The sequence below is a fragment of the Dipodomys merriami genome, unplaced genomic scaffold (genome assembly GCF_024711535.1).
Source record: "Dipodomys merriami isolate MVZ:Mamm:240054 unplaced genomic scaffold, mDipMer1.0.p SCAF_148, whole genome shotgun sequence".
NCBI lineage: Eukaryota > Metazoa > Chordata > Mammalia > Rodentia > Heteromyidae > Dipodomys > Dipodomys merriami.
In genome coordinates, this window is record NW_027202804.1 from 2457501 (window position 1) to 2479262 (window position 21762).

Genomic DNA, 21762 nt, shown 5'->3' on the forward strand with positions numbered 1-21762 from the left:
AGAGATTGATTGAAATACATCATGTTTTCTGTAAATTATTATTTTATATTTTATAGACAGATAGATAGATGGATCAGATAGATAGATCACATTTTCTTGATCCATCTCATGGTTATAGGGCATCTGGGCCGTTTCCATAACTTGATTATGGTGTCTAGTATAGCGATGTACATGTATGTGCAAGTGTCTTTATTGTACTCTGACTTGTGATCTTTTGAATAAATCCCAGGAGTGGCAGTGCTGGATCATAAGGTAGGTCTAGTTTTAGTTCTTTGAGGAATAGCCACACTGCATTCCACAGTGCCTGCACTAATCGACATCTTCACCAACAGTGTGGTAGGGTTTCTTTTTCCTCTGAATCCAAGTTAGCATTTGTTGTACTTTGAATTCTTGATGATGGCCTATCTTACTGAGGTGGAATAAAATCTCAGCCTTGTTTTGATTTACATTTCCTTTATGGCCAGGGATGTTGAACATTGCTTTATGTACTTATTGGCCATTTTTACTTCTTCTTCTGAGAAGTTTATTTGGGTCCTTTGCTCATTTATTGATTGAGTTATTGAGTCTTTGGGGGTTTTGTTTCATTGAGTTCTTCTATGTTGGTTTCACTAGCCCCTTGTCAGCTGTATAGCTGGCAAATGTGATATATATAGATTGAGATGTGGGTATGTATATATGTATATCTATGTATGTGTGTTCATGTATGTATATGTAACTATATTCATCTATAAAGAAGAATATTATGTCATCTTTAGGAAAATGGATGAACTTGGAAAATTTTATGAAGTGAAGTAATTTAGGCCCAGAGAACAAAAAAGCACATATTTTCATATTTTATATTTTCATATAAGCATGTGTAAAAACACATATGGAACTATATGCATATACATATATATATACATATATATATAATAATCAAAGTGATGAAAGTATGGTATATGCAGGGGTAGATTTCCATTGGCATAACCCCTTTTAAACAACAGACATTTAACAAAATTAATATCAGGGAACTGAACCATGTCTTATCTGAGGAGGGTGGGGGCTGAAATGGAGGGGCAGATGATTGGAGGAGGAATGATGGGTGAATTCAGTCAGAATAGTCCCTGGACATATGTGAAAATGGGAGTAGGACTTGAGGAGATGAGTGGGGTTGGGATAGATGAGAGTGGAGGAGACTGATAGACAGGGTGACGTTGCTCACGATGCATTGTATACATAAATTGAACACGTTGAAAAATTATGATTTTCTGAAGCTATCCACGAATCATCAGGAATACCGTTATTCCCATGCAGATATGGGCAGTCATCTGAATATAATGCATCCATACAATTGCAAAAGCAGTTTGCTATAAGACATTGACACAAACACATACACACGTTAAAGAGCAGAATCATGCAGCATTTAGTGGACAGATCAGTGACTTGGGGTTCAAACTTTGCAGAGATAAGCATCAACATATGTAGTCATATAGATAGTATCTGTTGGCTTAAATAGATATAATGTTCTACGACAGCATGGCAGGGTGGTATGCAAGTAGAATTTAGAATTCAAAGCCAATAGGTACAATATTCCCCTTGCACACATTTAATTCTAGAGATGCTTTCACTCATAGACCTATTTGCTACACAATGAACTGCTTCCTCTAACACACATGCACCCCAGCCAGCTCCATCTGGTTCCTACTCTTTGGGGGGAAAAATGAGAGGAACACACAAAGGTTATGATTTTTACGAAAAACGTAGAGCAAAAAAATGCTATAGTGAAAGTAATGTTACAAATTATTTTCCTACCATGAGTCACACACATCTCAGTATTTTGAATTATCCTTGTTTCAATTTTTTACCTGTGTTTGAACTGATTTCTCTGTCTTGGGTGATACAACAAAATCAAATATCAATATGTTTGCATTTTAGATATTGTGTTGAAACAGTGAATAAGGCAAATGTAACACTACTACAAACTCTGCCTATTAATCTGATGTTAGCCATGGCTGTAAATTTGAATCCTGAATTCACGGTAGACTTGCTTTTATCATCTCCTAAATTGGAAAAGAAATATCTTTTGCAAGAAATAACGAATTGCAAGCCACTAGTGAGTCTGTATTAGAAGAAGGAGGCCAGCAAGTATGTTACTGGTTTTGCCAAGAGAAAATTTAGCCAGTATTTTCAGGAAGTATAATGAAGATTGTCAGGAAAAAGTACAAGTAGAAGATGGGGAGGGCAGGGAACACACCACATCGTTTTGTTCTGTTTATCTCCATCTTATTTCTATTCGTGATGCACAATGGAAAGTTCTAAATTGACCTTCCTGATTAAAAAGAAGAAGAAGAAGAAGAAAGTAAGTCTCACAAAGCGACCTCATTTCCTCTCAAACCAATGAGGCCTTTCACCCAATTGTCAGCCTACCTATCATAGTTCTGCTTCTCAGTGAATATTGATCCACCGAGTCATAATAAAGTAGTGCTTCCAACGGAGAATGAGAGTTAATGCGGATGTTTTCTGGATCAGACAAGATGGACAAGGAAAAAAAATAGATTCTGTGCTTCTGCCTAGCCAATTTCAAATTGCTTCTGGCAACACTATGAATCTCATCCACACCCGTGAGTTTTCCCACATACTCTGTGACCAAAAGGAGAACAGAGCAAAAGAAATTTAAAAAAAAAAACACCAGCATCCTAACAGAAGCATCTTGATGAATGTCCATGATGCATGCCCACAATGTGAGTAACCATCACTGCAAAAGGCAAATACTTTCCATAAGCAGAATGGGGAATCAATTACCAGCAGAGATGATTATATTGCAGTTACTATTGCTTTTATTACATCTGGGTTCTGAAAATTTGTAACCCCACAGTCACACAAGAATTTTTTTTAAATACATAAAGGTCAGATCGTTGCTTTGAATGTACCTTCAGAAATCAGAATTTAGCTTTTTTTTAATTTAAGAAATCTGCAATTTGTAGCTTTAGGAAATATGAATGCAATATTTCTAAAGTCGGCTAAGCTCAATAGTCAACCATAAATGTCAGGAACTTTATGTTTTCATTTAATGGCACCAATTTTTCCTTCAAGAGATGCATAGCTGAGTCAAAGAATATTGTGATGTATAATTGCCCCTGTGAAGTTTTAAAATCTAACGTGTTTTTTTTTTATTTCACAAAATTGCATGCAAGCCTGGATGCAATCTTTCTAGAATTTTATGCTCCCTTATATAAAAATAGGAGGGGCCTTATAACAGACAATAAGTACATTGCATTGAAGGGGAATTTGCTGATGATTGACGGGTAGTGTTTCAACCATAAATTCAGGATGTATGTGATATTTTTTTTGAGGGATGATGCTTTCCAAACAAAAGCAGAAAATAGCTCTCTGCTTTTTCCATGTTGATATCCTGCATCTTGCCAATCTAGGTCAATAAATAACCTGAGAGAAAACATATCACAACCAAACTTTTGTCACTTAGGGGAAAAAAATCATTCCTTCTTTTAGGTCCAGTGGAAAATTCTTCGTATTTTTCTTCTCTGCTCCAACCAGCCCTTTTACCATCCTTCCATTATGCTTCTTTGCTTGCTCTTTGCTAAGATATCAAGACAACTTCCTTCTCCTCTGACTTTTACATTCTCAGCAAACCACATTTCTCCGGGTGGTGGCTCCAATGATGTGTTCAGGAAGATGAAACCTGATTTTTGTTTACTTGCTCTGATTTTCTTTCATGAGATGCACTTCTCAAATCCTGAGTGCTTCCTCTACAGCTATTCATGGATACCTTATAGATATCTCAGCATTCTAAATACCGACATTTTTACCTCCTGTCAAAACCAGATGGCCACATCATTCTAGTCTTCCATTCTTCTGGACTAAAAAAAAAAAAAAAAAACTTAAAATAATTTCAATTTGCTCTCTTTCAATAATACTGTACAGAACTTGCCACAGCTGCTCGGTGTCACTTCTGGAGTGATTATTCACTTTAGCACTTTCTTCTTTATCTCCTATTATTTCAAACAGTTGAACAATACTTTGTTAGCTTCTCACTGGGCAACGTGAATTTTAGTAAATTACTATCTCAAAAGAAAAGGCATTGGATTCACCTGAGAAAAGAGGGTTCCTGCTAAGTGGGGTGTGAGGCAAAAGATCCTAAGCAAGCACAAAGGCGAGGTACATGACCACAACTGAAAAATGCATGGCGATTGCCAGGAAGAGTGGCGTCAACACTAAATGCCTCACAGGAGTCATTACCAAAGAGAAGAAAGAACAAGGGAAGGGAGTTCCCAAAGAAAGACCAGATATGAGAGAGAGAGAGAGAGAGAGAGACAGACAGACAGACAGACAGACAGAGACAGAGAGACACAGAGAGACACAGAGAGAGAGAGACAGAGAGACAGAGAGGCATGCTCACAGACTTCAATTTGTTTGAAATAGGGTTTGGAAAGTGGAGTACAAGGTCAAAGGAATTGGCTAGAAGAGGAGAAGAGGCTACATCAGAAAGCAGAGACTGCTCTTATGGGCCATCCAAAGTATATCAAATAAGGCAGGAAGGAAAATCCTATCCGCTGGGGTACTCTACAAAGTGAGTATATTGCCCGAGTGCTACCAAAGGAACTCCTTGGTCAAATTAGGACAAAAAGTACTACTTTAGGGATGAGTATATTCATCTGAGTCAGCAGTTCCAAGTCTTGAATAAAAGCAGTGTTCGTTTGCACGCAAACCCCCATGGCTGTGAATGAAATAGAAGGCCTAATGGTACAGAATCACCAGGATTTCCTGAACAACCATGAGATGTTGGAGCACCATGAGAGGTTGGGAAGCGAGAGGGATAAGACAAGAGTAATAGTTTGGGGAATTTCCTAGATAGAGGTACTAAATGAGCCATTAGTAGACAGTAAATTTGAATAGAAAACGGAAGCAACAGGGAATGCAAGGACAAACAAAAAGATAGGATTTGGTAGAATGATCCATTTTGGAATGGCTGTGCAATTCTTTTCAGGAGGTGAGAAGAATAGAAACAAGGCAGTGGGATTCAAGTTAGTTCACAATCTGGAGAGGAAGAGAGAAAACTGTGCTTCTGAGCGACAATCTCTCCTTTCCTCTAGAATTTAATGTGCCTCTTACATAACCAATCTAGTCTTGCCATTGTCTTTGGATAAATGCAGCTTGGGTCTTGGGAAACACAATTTCATTCTAATCTTGGAACCTCAGGAACTAGCAGATTTTTCTATGAAACCTGTTCCTAGATTCTCTGTCATCATTTGAATTACAACACATTCCTCTTCCTACCATTCATCCAGGACTTCCTTTCTCCACCTCTCAACCACAGCTGAAATATAAAATCTGTCCCATCATCTGACTTGTCGCATATTAAAACTTTTCTCTGAGGAAGGAATAGAGCCCTTCCAATGCTTATGAAAGTAATAGCTAAGAACCAAATCCCACATGCGAATACCATTGTCAGCCTTAAATTCAACTGAACCTTTGAAGAACTGGGCAAACATAAAAGTTCACCTTATCATTAGTGGAACTGTAATTGTTCTAATATGGCCGTACTCAGTGCCTGAAATCAATCAGATAGCTTCTGAAATGAATTCAGGTCAGAGGGTGGCAAGAGCTTTGTCTCTCTAGTAATGAAATGAATTGGCAGATCTCGTAATGGGCAGAGCCAACATTTCAAAGGATCTTCCAACCACTTTTCTATCATTTCTTTCCTAAGAAATATTTTTTTGATTAATCCCCACCAATCCTTCTTAGAATATCGGAAATGTGATTTGAATACCAAGGAATGAATAAATAGTTCCTGAATATTGATGTCAGAAAATACTTAACGTAATTAAATAGCTTAAATCTTTCATTAATGGGGTTTGTACAAAGCTTACAAAGTGGTTAGCATTTATAGGTTTGAAAAAAATCTAAACAATAGCTACATATTATCCTGATGTCCTTTTTTTTAATGTGAAGGTTGCGGAAATTAGAGCGGTGGGACTATGATGTTTAGAACATTGCTAATTCAGATAGACAGATAGATGAATATATATATGAATTAAACATATATATAATGGAAATTCAGTGACCCTTGAATAGCACAAGAGGCTAGAAGGTTATAAAAGACCACTTTCTTCAAATCCCTAAAAGTCACCCCTTGCAGGAAAGGATATAGAATAAATAGTTCTCCATAATCACATAGATCTATTATGGCTTCAAGGACTAGACCTCAGACACAATGATTTCAAACCAAGAGAAATGGAATCAAGAAGTTACTGGCATTATCCCAGTCATCATCACTGCTGCCTACATTGACACCTAAAACCCTCAACCAAGATGGGCTTCATGTCCATGAGCACACACACACACTCGAAAGAACTATGAAGGCCAGAGCCCAGACCTTAATCTTAGCTACTCGGGAGGAGGCTAAGATATCACGGCTACCATTCAAAGCTAGCCCAGAAAGATAAACCCCTGAGACTCTTATCTCCAACTAACCACTAAAAAGCCAGAAGTGGAGGCGTGTCTCAAGTGGTAGAGGGCTAGGTAACCCTCGAGTGGAAAAAGCCAAGTGAGAACATGAGGCCCCGAAATCAAGCCCCAGTATCCACACCAGACAGACAGACAGACAGACAGACAGACAGAGATACATAGATAGAGATATAGACATAGATATGCCAGAAGTGATGGGTGTATTATACAATGTACTAAGTGCTTTTTTTGGCCCAACTCACTGCAAGGCATATCAGATGGAAATACACAAGATATATGTATGTATGTTTTTATGTTCTATGTTGCAAGAGATCTCCCCTTTGGAGAGTCTGTCTTATAGGAAAGGACAACACGCCGCGTTAGCAGGTGATAGCTGCTGCACGAAGAACTGGAACAGAGCAAGCCCTGGAGAGGTGAGGCTGAGGACAGCGCCGCGGGCTGAGTGATTAGGGAAGCAGAAATGTTTTATTAGGTTCTCGGGTAGGATCCTGAAAGGCCGAAACGCGACTTCTAAGCACAGAAGGGGCACAGGGGCAAACCAATGCAGGGCACATTTTTCAGCCTGGCAGTAATTGGACTGGAGGGATTGGAGGCCCGTGGAAAGGGCAGCGGTCACGAAAGCAGGAGAAGGAGAGTGGAGCCCAGTTACAGAAAGTCTCTTCTTCAAAGCTAAGGGCATCTGCTCTGAAGCTTTTAATATCCAAGGACCAGGGGGGGTCACTAACTGCAGACTAATTAACTTAAAAAGCCACCAGCATGATTTCAAAGGCACAGACTAATAAACAGTGTTTTGAGATCCGTACTGATATTCATGATTATTGCATACAGATTGCTTTACAATCAGATAGCATCCACAAGCATGTATTTTCCCCCCACAAAACCATTCCCAGTTAGTCTAGTGGAAGATGGGACTTGTACCAGAGACTTTCAAAGCAAGCTGGTTGAACTTCTCACTCCTGATATAAATAAAAATGTTAATTCATATGGATAGGTCACTGAGGGGGAAAAAATCCATGATTCTCCAGCTCTAATCAAGACTATCAGATCATTTGATCTAAGATGAACATTGGGGCTTGGGGATTCGTTTGGGGGTAGAGAGCTTGCTTGGATAGCTTACACAGGCTGTGGGCTTAAGCCTAAGCACCACACAAAAAGCAAGTAAATAAAGATAGACATTAAAAGGAGAAGTGTTGGCTTTTAAGTGTGAAATCAAACAGTCAATAAACTAGCACGTCAACTCAAAAGCTTGATAGAGGTCTAAAAATGTTACTTTGTGGTAATGTGTATTCTCACAATGCCGACATGCTATGTCTGGCCTTCTGAAAACCTGCTATGCTAAAGAGCTTACCTGTGAATATAAACAATAACATATGAAAATAAAAATATAGATAGACATCATCCATATCTATATTTTTATTTATATATCTTTATAAAAATAAAGACATAGGAAGTGGCACTGTGGCTCAACTGGTAGAGTACTCGCCTTGAGCTGAAGAGCTCAGGGACAGCGCCCAGGCCCAGAGTTCAAGCCCTACAACTGACAAAAAATAAATAAATAGAGACATAGCTATAGATTTATGCCTATCTATATCAAGATATAGATCTCTAGATCTATATCTTATCTATTTATTTATTTATCATGGTTGTGAGGCTTGAACTCAGGGCCTGAGTACTACTCTTAGACCTTCCTGCCCAGGCTGACTTCAAACTACAATCCTCAGATCTCAGCCTCCTGAGTAGCTAGGATTACAAGCCTGAGCCACCAGTGCCCAGCCCTGTGAGACTCTTATCTTCAATTAACCACCAGAAAACCAGAAGTGATGCTGTGGCTCAAAGTGGCTCAAAGGATAGAAAGCTAGCCTTGAGTGATAAAGTTCAGGGACAACACCCAGGCCCTGAGTTCAAGCCCCCCAACTGACTAAAATAAATAAAGAAGAAAAAGAGTCTCACAGACTTTCCTGCCTGGGCTGGCTTTGAACAATGATCCTCAGATCTCAGCCTCCTGAGTTGCTAGGATCGATTATAGGTACGAGCCACCAGCACCCAGCTATACCTTTATATTTTTAAGTAATCAATAATCAAGCAGGAAGAGGTCAAACTCTTGTCAGGTCTTTAATCACCGTCCAAAAATTGTTAAAAAGAACTCCTAATACCTTTTTCCCAACGTCATCTCCCCCTGGATCATGAGAGCAGAGTTCAGGCCAGTGGTATCCTAACTTGATCTCTTGGGGGCTAAGGAATGGGGACAAGGTCCTGCTTTGTCGAATGTGTCGATTCCTGTGGTGTAAATGTTCTCTCTCCAGCAGTTTCCAAGCTATCCTCTTGGCAATGGCTGCGAAGGGATGGGCACAGCAGGCTTTCACACGCTAGCAGGTCACTGACCACATCTCGGAGATAAACTACTTAAGCAAAAGAGTTAGAATGCTCTTGCACTGATGGGGTTCCTCTGCTGCAGCCTCAAGTGTGAAAAATGCCTTTTCCCCCCTGACTGCAATCTCATTTTCTATCTCAGGCTCTTATTCTGTCTCGTGTAGAAAATCAATCTAATCATTTTAGAGGAACTCAAGTCCAGTTCATGGATGGCTCAATCAATGAAGGATTAGATTTCTGTCACCTTCGGGTTCAAAATACCTACAAGGGATTTATCTCCCTTCCCATCAACCCTGGAGGGAGGACGGGGCAGTGGACAGGGGACCACTTCTCGGGGTGCTGCCTGAGAAGAAGAGATCTCAATAATCAAGCAGCTTCTACTCTGCCCTATGTTGCTCTGTTACAGTCCAGTGAGAATGGATCGAATTGGACATTCAGTACCTTACCCCCATCCCATGCATTGGACTTTCTCCACAACCACTGCCTCACACCTCAAGCTTTTACACGCATTCTTCTTTTAGTAAGCTGCCAACACAGTAACCTTTATTTCCCCCTAAACTGGTATCTCCTAAGAACATTATCTACCATAACCATACACATATGGTTCAAACTCAAGATGTCGTTAACACCACTTCAATTGTGTTCTCTATCTTACTCATATTTAAGTCAATTGCCCCCAATATTCCATCTCATCATAATAAATATGCTTCTTTATCCAAGCTTTATCCAATCCAGAATCAGGAGTTTTATGTCGTGTCCTGGTCTCTTTTGCCTACTTTAGTCTTGAACAGTTTCACAGTCATGACTTCTCTCAATGACTTGGTCTCTAGAACCTTCCATCTCATAATGGCACCTTTACGCCCTCACATATACTTCTCCTCCTCGGGACCCAACCCTCCATTTGTTCTTGGCCATTGGGACAATGTTCTTCCTAAGAGTGACAGTCTCTACATATTAAGAACAATGGAGTGGTTTCATTTGGGACAGTCAGTCTTCTCTTCAAGTGAAAACTCACGCTAATGGCATTGCTCCTATTCAGAGATCTAAGAATTAAAAGGGGGATCCCTAACACCCCTACAATGAGCCCATTTGAGGACAAAGCAACAGACCAAAGGGTTCTTCATACTTGTGTGCTCCTTCCATTCCAAATTTTCCTTTGATCTTCCTTTCAGAACACAGGGGAGGAAGAGCAATTCCTCCAGCTTCTCCGTTCCCCTTATGAAAGCTTTTCTATTTTAGACTTTAAGGGTAGCAGCTGAACCTTGTCCCCAAGCTGTGCAGTGATCCATGTTCCCCAAAGCATTGGATGACTCATGCCTACCTGAGCCAGATGAGAAATAAAGGGCAAACAGGAAGATGCCACCATCGCGGCTCTCCACAGCAGCCCACACACCAAGCAGTCAGCCGTGGAATTCGCTTTGCCATTAACTATTTTGCCTCTTTTTTTTGTTCATTCTTTTATTTTTAATTTCATCTTTCAAAACAGGGACTTAGGGGTTCATCTTTCCCAACCTTACTCAGCATACTTAGATGCTACGCAGCAGGATCTACTGAGCACTTAATACAATAGCTGAAAAGAACTCACCTCATGCCCCCCACACACACCCAGTGACCTCCATTTGATAAGGCTATACCATAGAGACTGTCTGTCAGAGGTAAATAACGTCATGGAATCCATCAGGTGCTGCTTCCTTCTAGATTCACAATCTATAACATGGCATACCACCTCTCCCCTCTCCCTCTCTTCCCATCTCCTTTTCTCCCTCTCTCCTCTCTCCTCCCAATCCTGGGGCTTGAACTCAGGGTCTGGGTCCCTGAGCTATTTTGCTCAAGGCTAGTGCTCTATCACTTTGAGCCACAGCGCCACTTCCAGTTTTCTGGTGGTTCACTAGAGAGAAGAGTCTCACAGACTTTCTTGCCAGGTCTGGCTGTGAACCGCGATCCTCAGATCTCAGCCTCCTAAGTAGCTAGGATTACAGGCCAAGCCACTGATACCCAGCTGTATTTTGCTCCCTTCTAGGCAGGAGCAAGATAAAAACTCAGGAAGCAAAGCAGTTCTGATATGGACTAACGCAGAGTCTACCAAGGCTAGCCATGTGCACTTCTTCACCGACAGGGTCCCTGAAGAACAAGGCTGTTGGCAATGGTTTTTGGTAGAATTTTGCAAACAGTAGGCATAGTCTATTTTTTTCCTCAAGGAAAATATGAACAGTGAGATATATTTTGGCTACAGGAATGCTACTTGGATACCTATGGAGTTTTTCTTGTCTCTTATAGAAAAATAATTCATAACATTTCCATTAAAAATCATTCTGTACTGTATCAGAAAAGTTTTGGTGGGGACACAGTTAAAATATTGTTTATTCTCCTCACTTATGAGACATAATTTGAGTGATTAAGAGTAAACACAAATTGGAGGATTATGTTTGTGAGCGGGGATTAGGAGATGGGGAAGAGTTGTATACCGCTTGCTAAGGAATAAATTTCCCAATGCAGAGCCAATGCACAAGGATTGAGAAGGGCTTTTGTGTTGGTTTTTTCCCCTATGTTTGAGAAAAATCTCACATATGGATCTCAGAGACAACTTCGAATAAATAACAATCTTTCAAATCAAATAGTAAATAGTCACTAGAAAAGCAAATACAACCCACACAAACAATAAAAAGCAAACTCTTTGTGGAGGAAAGGATGATCTGATTTTCAAAAGTTAGCATGTTATAACACTCAACATGTTCAGTTTTCCACCATCCAAACTAAGATGTATACAAAGAAATGAGAAAAGGCAGCCCACTTGCAGGAATAAATGAATAGAAACTGTCCCAGAGGAAACAAAGGTAGCAAGCCACTAAAGCAGGATTTAAAAGCAACTTTCTTAAATATGCTCAAAAAGCTGTAAGAAACCATGAGCAAGGAGTTAAAGGAAAATAGAGTGATGTCTTAGAAAACAGAAGGATATTAATAAATCGATATAAATTATGGAACTACACAGGACAACTGAAGTGAATGCACTAGAGTTTCAGCAGAAGTAAGAATAAGTCCATGTGGAAATGGCTAATTGCTATACCCCCTCACCCCGCCCCTCCTTTCTGAGGAACACAAAGAAGAAAATGGGAAAAGCAAACAAAGCTTAGGAAAGACGCACAGCAGGAGCTAGCTTAACAATGGACGGGATCTAAGAAAGGCAGGAGCAGGTAAAAGGCAGATAAAAATGCTTAAAGAATTAATAGCCAGAAGATTTCCAAATTTAATAAATGCTTCAAGTCGAGATAGCAAAGAAGTTCAACAAACACAGGGCAAGATAAACTGAGAGTTCTGCGTTGATAGGTGACACTGGAATTCCGGAAAGCCGGGTGAGCACTAGTGGCTGACATCTGTCATCCTCGTCACCCAGGAGGCCGAGATCTGAGGATCACAATTCAAAACCAGCTCAAGAAAGAAAGTTAGAGAGACTCTTATCTCCAATTAACCAGCAAAGAGCCAGAAGAAGATCTGTGGCTCAAGTGGTAGAGCGCTAGAGCCTTGAGAGAAATGCTGAAGAACAGCACTTAGACCCTGTGTTCAAGCCCCAGACAGACAGACAGACAGACAGACACACACACACATACACACACACACACACACACACACACACACACACACAGAGGAAGATTGTGAATGGAAAAGAAAGGACATTAGATAGTATGAAGAAATACCCCTAGTATATTTAAGGCACAGATGAACACAAAAGGAAGTATTGTTGTATCCCGGGATGCAACTCTCCTTTTCTCTCTATATGATTGAAAAAATAAATGCACAAAACAACAATTATAAATCTATGCCAGGACATACAATAGATACAGATAAACATTTATGAAAAAAAGAAGACAGAGCTGTATTAGATCAGAATGTTTTATATATACCACTGAGGCTAAGGAATATTCAATGAAAATAGTGTTATAACTTTGCCACTACTGTTAATGCCTAGACTAACCACAAAGAATGAAAATTAACACAAAAATAAATGAGAAAGTAGATATCCAAAACTCAATTTTAAATATGTTCATTATTTTTGTAACCTGATACTTGCAATGGTTACACAACATTTTTTGGCTTTTTTTTCTAGTGTTGTGTTTGTAATTTGGTTTGAAGACACAGACTTACTATTTGACCCAAGTTGGCCTCAAACTCATGATCCTCTTACCTGAGCCTCCTAAGTGTTGGAATTACAGAAATGCATGACCATGCTTGGCTTGAACTGTATCTTTTACAGTTTATATGTGATATAAATTTCATTTCAATTTTCAAAATACATCCAGCTCTTTTCTTATTTCAATGCTATTGCAAAATTACCACATTCAAATATCCACCTATCCCACACCAGGTAAGTATTAGTTCTTTATTTGCCCTAAAACTGTGGTCATTTCCTCTATTTATGACATTGCTTGGGATTTGCACTTCTTACATTTTTATTTCATTTCTGTGTTTCTGCATGGGTGAGCTCTTTATGTAACTGCACTAATCATATACTCAACACTGTACAGTACTAACAGCAAAAGAGCAAATCAAATAAATATAAGCAATGGGATGCAAATTAAGCAAAGATGGGTTAGTCAGAGAAAGCCTCCGTGAATGGTCATAAATTATCTCACAGTTGCCTTTTGGAAGGTTTGTTCGTTTATTCCTTTTTTTTCAGTGCTGTTGAATAATTTGCTAAAGCACTATGGAATATTAGCTAGATTTTGGAAAGCACATTCATAAATTCATCAACTCCTACATGGACAGTATCCAGTTGAAAGCCTTAAGCAGGCACATGAGTCTTTAAAATGTACTTACACTAGGATTTACGTTGAGCTTTAAAAGTGGTTTTCATTGGACTGGGAAGGTGGCTCAATGGTAGAGCGCTTGCCTTGCATGCCTGAGGCCCTGGGTTCGATTCCTCAGCACCAAATAAGCAAAAAGAAAAAAGCCGGAAGTGGCGCTGTGGCTCAAGTGGTAGAGCGCTAGCCTTGAGCTGAAGAGCTGAGGGACAGTGCTCAGGCCCAGAGTTCAAGCCCCACGACCAACAAAAAAAAAAAAAAAAAATGGTTGAGAAGAGCCTCGAACTGCATGAGCAGTAATGGTTCTGCTTAAAAAAAAAAAAAAAAAAAAAAAAAAAAAAAACTTGATCAGAAATTGAAAAGTTACATTAGGATAGTAGCAGTTACAAGGAAACAAAAAAAATTTAAAAAAAAAAGAGTATGGAAGAGATACCAAGTCATGCGTACAGAGAACTTATCACTATTTTTCTCAGAGGTATCAGGAGATAAATAAAAGGTCATTTGAACAATCTTAAATCATAGTGATTAAGAAAAATACCAGGAATCAGAAAGGGAAAAAAATTATGTAAAGGATAGTATGTCGGTGAAACCTTTAAAAGTTGCTGTGTGTGTGTGTGTATGTGTGTGTGTGTGTGTGTGTGTGTGTTCAAGACATTGCACAGGCAGCAGGGAGTGGTAAATATAAGTAAAGGATTGTTATATGTACTTCTCTTTTGCACAAATCTGGGCAGGGTCTGCCCAGGCCTTCTCCTGAGGCCCAGCAGGAGACCAGGGCTTAAAAAGAGACAGAGCCAAGGTCAGCAAAGGGGCTTTGAAAAATCCTCCATGATCATTCCTCTTTGGGCATAGAATCTCTGACTTCATTTTTGTTTTCATTTTAATGCAGCTATTTAATCATTTAAATAGAGCATCAAGGAAAGTGGGTTCCATTTTACACAGCCAACCAGATAGTATTCTATTATAAATGGCCAATAACCAGTATTACTATGACTAGAGACGTGCTCCCTTTTGTTTTATAATGTCAATGTACATGATGACAAAAAGTTTTAAAGAAATCAAATTACCAGGTAGCAGAAAAAAAATGACAAATAATCCTCAAATCCACTAAGTATTGGTGCAGACTAGATCTCTACTTAAATTACCAAGAACTAAGGCAAATAATTGAATTCCCAAAGAGGGAAGAAAATTTTTTTGATGGAGAGGACTCCAGGAGGAGACACAGAGAAAACGCCATAAAACCATGTGATTCCTCAGGATTACGGTTGTGAGAACTGCAATTAAAAAGCAAAGAAGACAATGCAGCAGAATAGATCTTTACATTATAAAACTACATTAGGAAATAGAAAGACTTGGGAAAAAATTACAGTAAGTGAAGTAAGCCAGGCCCAAAGAAACATAGATCCTATGGTTTCCCTTATTTGCAGTAACTAGTATATGTCTAGGACAAGCAGAAAAGCTCAAAAGCTATGTACACGTGAGCATATAAGATGAGGCTAAGTGAAATGAACCCCAAGATAAGGACACAAGAGGTTTTATCCTTCTTGTTATTGTCTTTAATGTATTTATAATGTACTGTGTGATTTTGTACGTTCTTTCCCCATGGTATAACCCCTGTTTGCACTGTATTTGATTCCAGTGCCCTGCATCTTGTATATACATTTTTTAATTTGGGGAGGGGAAGGAAAAAACAAAATGCTGAAAACAAGGATACAGGTTGACCCATTGTAACAATAAGATGTACAAGACACTATGTTGAAAACAAACTTTAGAACTTTGAGGGGGGGGCGTGGAGGAGTTGGGGAGGTGGGGAGGGAAGGGATGGTAGGAGAAAAACAAAGGAGGAGGTAACAATGCTCGATAGGAAATGTACTCATTACCCTACTCATGTAACTATAACCTCTTTGTACAGTATTTTTACAATAAAAAAAAATATATGGAAAGAAAAACTACAAATAAGCCAGGCACCAGTAGCTCACACCTGCAATCCTAGCTACTGAGGCGGCTGAGATCTGAGGATCAGATCAAAGCCAGCCTGGGGAAGAAAAGTCCCCCATGAGACTTTTATCTCCACTTAACCACTCAAAAATCAGAAACAAAAGAGCTCAGGTACAGCACCAGGCTCCAAGTACAAGGCCCAAAACAACAAAAACATAAATAGATAGATAAATGAAACTACAAATAACAAGGTTAGAAACAAACCTAAAAGGCTACTAGTGCCAGAGCAAACAATACTTCCAATTGATTCAAAGTCTTAAAATTCAACAACTTGGGAGAATATGAAACACAAAGACAACTCCTGGGCACCAATTTCACAAATCCTCTTCCGACATTGTGGATAATTATGGGGGAGGGGCACAAAACACTCATCACATTAACTCCAAAATGGCATTTAGTCTTTATTAATTTTTGTGCTATGTTTCCATTCTTTTCATTTTTCCTTCACTCTGTCTCAACCATACATTCATTTTCTTTATCACCAGAGGCCTCCTTTTCATTTTCATTCCATATTGATAAAGCCTAAGGATGTGTGCATATTTCAAATAAGACTTCTTTGGTTAAAAATGGTTTTATAGGGTTCCCATTCAGCCTACACCTAGACTCCTTTATATTATTAACTAAAGTCCATGCTTAATTTGAATTTCCTTAGTTTTTACTGAATTTGGAGGGGAGGGGCTGTCAAGGGTCTTGAACTCAGGGCCTGAGTGCTGTCCCTGAGCTCTTTTGCTCAAGGCTAGTGCTCTACCATTTTGAGCCACAGCGCCACTTCCAGTTTTCTGGTAGTTAATTGGAGATAAGAGTCTCACAGACTACCTACCGGACCTGGCTTTGAACCTCAGTCCTCCTGAGTAGCTAAGATTACAGGTGTGAGCCATGAGCACCCGGCTATCCTTTTTTTGTCTTTTCTGTTCCAGTCTCCCTACATATAATCACATTATATGCTAGCCTCTGGCAGCTTCCACTCATCTTGGATCTAAGACTTCTCATGTTTCTCAGTGACCCTGACAGGTCCAAGCATGACTGGTAAGGTCCTTTATTTCAGATACGTCTGGCATTTTCAGTTGCTCCCCCTCCCCACACCCCAACTCTCACCAGCGGAAGATCACAGTGGCAAGAGGATAAACACATCACATCGAACCAAAGGCATATACCTGTAAAAAGATAACTTATCCCTCATGAGGTGAACACTGGCCAATTGGGTAAAGTTGTGTTTGCTAGATTTTTCTACTATTCAGTTCTCATGATTTGAAGGAAGTTGCTTATCTGTACATCTTAACTACATCTCATTAAATACATCAGCCATTAATCTATACATATTATTCAGAATTCTTCTGGACAGAGTAGGTTGAAACTTGACTCGAAGGCCAACATGAAAGACGTGATCCTATGGGGTAAGCACACAAGGAAAGAGGGTGTGAAACCAGGGAAGCCAAAGCAGAACTGTGCTTTTGACTTGGTATGTGCACACACACACACACACACACACATTCTGAACAGCCTCACAAGATGCACCCCAGAACACTCTGCCCTGAGGATAAAGAAGGAAGTTCAGATCCATCGATTCCCACCCCCCATTGTTCACAGTCCTTGGAAGACACACTTGCAGTATTTCATTGACGGAATGTAAATCCCACTTGGACTCTCAGAGCCAATGATTCATCCCCTCAGTATCAGGAAAGTCATCAGGCAAGAAGAGAGGATACAAAGAGTATGGCCTCAAGATGCATCCTTGTCATTTCTAGGGGAAGCTGGAACTTGGTCATTGTAACATTGGCTGGAGAAAGAGGTGTGGTTAAGTGCTCCATGAGAAGTGTCCAATACAGCATAGGAACAGTGAAGGACACATTTTTAATTATAGCTTTCCCCATCCTTCAGCTCGAAACTTCCCTGCCACAGAATGCTCAAGAGATAGATAGATAGATAGATAGATAGATAGATAGATAGATAGATAGATAGATAGATAGATAGATAGATAGATAGATAATGGAATTATAGCCAACAAGAAAGCCATAAGCCCTGGGTTTGGTTATACAACTCACCCAGCTTTCAGAACACAGCTCATTTCCATCTACAAGGGACACTCTCATTCTGAAGATGAGTCTTGGTCCCTTCCCACATGTATGCAAATATTTTGTTTAGAGTATTTTGCATTTATATTCATGAGGAGAGAGAGTGGCTTTTCATTTCCCTTTCTTGTTTGTCCTTGACAAGGCTTAGTAGGAAGGTTATACTGGCCTCATCAAATGAGTGGGGAGTATTTGGATTTTTTGGCTTCTGTTTTCTGGGAGAGAATGTGTGAGATTAGAGTCCTGTTTTTCTTAAATGTGTTTGGAAGCATTCCTTTTGAAGACACATTAGCCTGGAGTTTTCTTTGTTGGAACCTTTTAATTAGGAATTTATTATCTTTGGAAGACAGAGGGATGCTTTAGTGTTATAAAAAAAAAATCTTGAATACGATTTTGTAAGGTTGTGTTTTTCCAAATGCTTCTTCAATGCACTGACATTTTGAACATGATTAGCAGGAAGATTGCTAAAGTGTCCTCTTGCAGTAGACTTTTTTCTTTTCTTCTTATTATTATATTTAAGTAATTGTACAAAGTAGTTACTCTTTAACAAAGCAGTTTATGAACACAATGTATCTTGATCAATGTCACCCCTTTCAACATTCTCCCCCATCCCTCTCCAACCCTTCTTAATTTTATAAGATATACCTTGGATTCTTGGGCATTAAACTTTTGTTTTACTAATTATACTGAATATTTTCCATTTCTCGCTAATTCATGCATTCCTTGGAGTTTTCTCTACTTCATTTGTTACTTTTCTCTTAATCTGATGGTGTTTTTTCCCTAATTTCTCCAGATGGCTATAGATGGGCCAGTCACATTGGACCTCCTTTCTTTTGCAATATTTGCAATTAATTTGCTCTCGGCTACGGCCTAAACTACATCCACAATTTTGACTTATCGTATTTTGTTATCATTATACTAATACCTTCCTCATTTCCATGGAGATTTCCTTTTGAGGCATGTATTAATTGAATTCCACACCTTTCTGAATTTTAAGTGTTTTTTTTCCTAATTAATGATCTCTAGCTTAATTCCACTGTAGTAAGGGCATCTACTCTGAATCACTTTCAATTCTTTGAGATTTATTGAAATGCTATTTTGATGGACCACACGTAATTTAGGTAAACATTCTAAGGACACCTGATAAGACTGTATATTCTATAGTTGCTCAGTATATACATATAAATTGCCTCTTTACCGATCATAAAAGTTATTTTTTAATTGTCACTTTAGGTGGTTGTACAAAGGAGTTGCCGTTACACCAAGCAGTTGATGAATACGATATCTCCTGATCAATGTCACCCCTTTCAACATACTCACCCAACCCTCCCAACCTACCCCTTCTCTCACTCCTCTTAATTTTGTATGTTATACTTTGGATTCTTGTCTGTGTTCTCCCCCTCTACATTCTCCTTGGCTCTCTTGGTTTCCCTCTACTGGTTAACTTTCAGCCATTACAACTTTATGAACACACATCAACCATTATCCATCGTTGAATCTACTCAGGGTTAGCATAAGGCACTTAACTTTCTAAGTCAATCATTCAAGAAGCCAGACACCTGCTAGAGTCTCTACCTTTACCTTAGGGTGGGACATGGATGTAGGCCTTGGTCTCCTGCCTGAGCTGTGCCTAACGCTGCTGAAATCACCTACTTCCTTCCCCTTCTCTACAGTCTTGCTCCTGGCAACTCAATCTGGACAAAGACTTGTGCCTCAGTCATTGGCTATCGCTGTGCTTCTGGGGGAAATTCGATCTAAGAAACCACTTGATTCCCTTGCATCCACTCATTCCATCCACATTGACATTTTCTTCCTACTGTGAAAAATATTAGATACACACTGAAAGAAGGTATGCTACGTATTTGTGGGAATTTCTGGGTTATGAATCCATGTGGGCTGTTCTACCAGCTTTAGTAAGATTGTGTTTGTCAATTGACTTTCTTATCTTATATCACAGCTCGAGGTCTTTCCCAAGGCAGGCAGAGTCTAACTTCTAGTTTGAAGAGACTTAACAAAGACTATCTGCTTTAAGATTCTCCCATTACCTCCTCACAAAAGGGCCACCAATTTCTCTCACTCACACACTTTGAAGATTCCCATTGTTAGGCTACTTAGAAAGAAAAACCTGACTATACAGTATCACATAGAAAAATAACATGTATCCGGGCATACAGGGGTCCCCATAGTCAACATCACACTTTTATAAAATGAAAGTGAGAGATAGTTCATGTCACTTTGTTAAGGCCAGCCACAATTTACTATTATAATGTAATGTCCTTGATTCCCAAACCAGCATTTTTTATCACTATAAATTACTTAGGATTGGAGACTTTATACAATCACGAGGATGACATTATCAGGTTGATTTAAAGCTAGACAAGGTGGGCTCTGGAGCAGACAAGGACAATAAAAGGTGCAATCGAGAGGACACCAACAGGACAAGGGAGATGGGAAGAGGGTGGACTGTGAGGACGGGGGGGACCAGCAGCGACAGCAACACCCACAGAAAAGAGGGACCCAAATAGAACAGGCCAGTCATCCCCAGGGTTTAATCAAATGAATCGATAGAAGAACAGACGCCACTCTAAATTCATCCAGAACCAGCAGCCAACTCTCCTCTGCTTTAATGAATCGAGGATATGAGCACACTGAGAAATAAAAGATGTAAATCTTTGTTCATTTGTAGTTCACCTTCTCAAGGCCAGAATGCAAAATACAAAGCTACACACCAAAGTGACTCAGCCCTGACCACAGAATTGATCTGGAACCTCATTCTCCAAAATGTTCAACTCTTCGTAAGGTAAGGTTTTTATTTTTCCCCTCAATTCATAAACTAATTTGAGTGCTAAACCTGCAAAAAAAAAAAAAAAAATATATATATATATATATATATATATATATATATATATATATATATCGTTTAAATACTGTAAAAATAAGAACCAACCTATTGCTCTAGCTCGCCAAGCTTGGCTAAAGACATATGAGAATGTTTTACTGCAGTCTAATAAGGAATGTGTAAAATATAAACTCTAATTCTATGATTCTGCTTTGCTGTATAATCAGATAAGAATGAATTAACTTTTCCTAGAAAGCTGATGTGGAAGTCTTGTTCCCTTAGATGATCTTGATATGGAGTACTATATATATTTGGCCCTGTGAGGTTTGCTCAAATGGGGTTAATTGACAGGGTGTAGTGTGAACCCAGGGACTATGTTTGGAAATGCAAGGGACCACACCATAGAACCGCCATAAAAGTCAGTAAGGCCAATGTCACCTACCTAATATTGTCACACATTTAATCTTATTCTTCCAACAGGACACTAAAGGACAGACACTAAATATCTAGCCCATCCTCAAATGAAAAAGAGGGAGGCCATGATTTCAACTCAACAATAGTGAATTGTTCCCAATGATAGCTATCTAATACTGGAATGGTTAGTCTTTACTTGGAATTTCATTTTCCATAATAAAGACTCCCAAAGCCACGTGAAGCAGCTGAAGACCAAGCACACTGGAGAAGCTTGTAGCCTGTGCTAGTGACCTGTGGCTGTCAAGGTGACTTGGAACCTGAATCCTCAGGCATTTCATTGGATTTAAGTGATCACAACTCGGGGTTAAGAGCTATAAGCCTACGGAGTTAAAGGCGAGAGCAACCAAGAGATAAGCAGGACATGAGACAGAAAATATAGGCACAGTCAGTAAGAGTTTTACCAAGTCCTGGATCCACCTGCATGCAGATTTGAGAGCCTACAGTTCCAGTCACGTCTCATGTGCCAACTCTCATGGCCAATGGGATAAACTTCACCTTAATTTAATTACATCTCCTAAAAACCCCCTATGTCTAGATGAGGTCTCATTCACAGGGATCCAGAGGTGAACTTAAAGATATCCTTTTGGAGAGCAGAATTCAACCCACCATGGCACGCCTGTGACGAAATGGAATTAATATGCATCCAAAAATGTTCATGTTTCTTCCTGTCTGCTGGTGGAAATGAAATCATCCTTCGAAAGAGCAGCCTTCTCCAGTCTCCTCCCTTCTGTCACAAGGGACCACTCTACTTGCT

General features: G+C 39.4%; 1 protein-coding gene and 1 long non-coding RNA gene across 2 annotated transcripts in view; one reads left to right on the plus strand and one right to left on the minus strand.

Moving 5' to 3' along the window:
* Positions 1-21762, minus strand: part of LOC138826693 (contactin-associated protein-like 4) — a 231888-nt gene that overhangs the window by 171199 nt on the left and 38927 nt on the right. The window lies entirely within an intron of this gene.
* Positions 2669-21046, plus strand: LOC138826673 (uncharacterized). Its single transcript, XR_011371808.1, has 3 exons — positions 2669-2720; positions 20382-20495; positions 21015-21046. It is a non-coding gene; the product is annotated as an uncharacterized lncRNA (long non-coding RNA).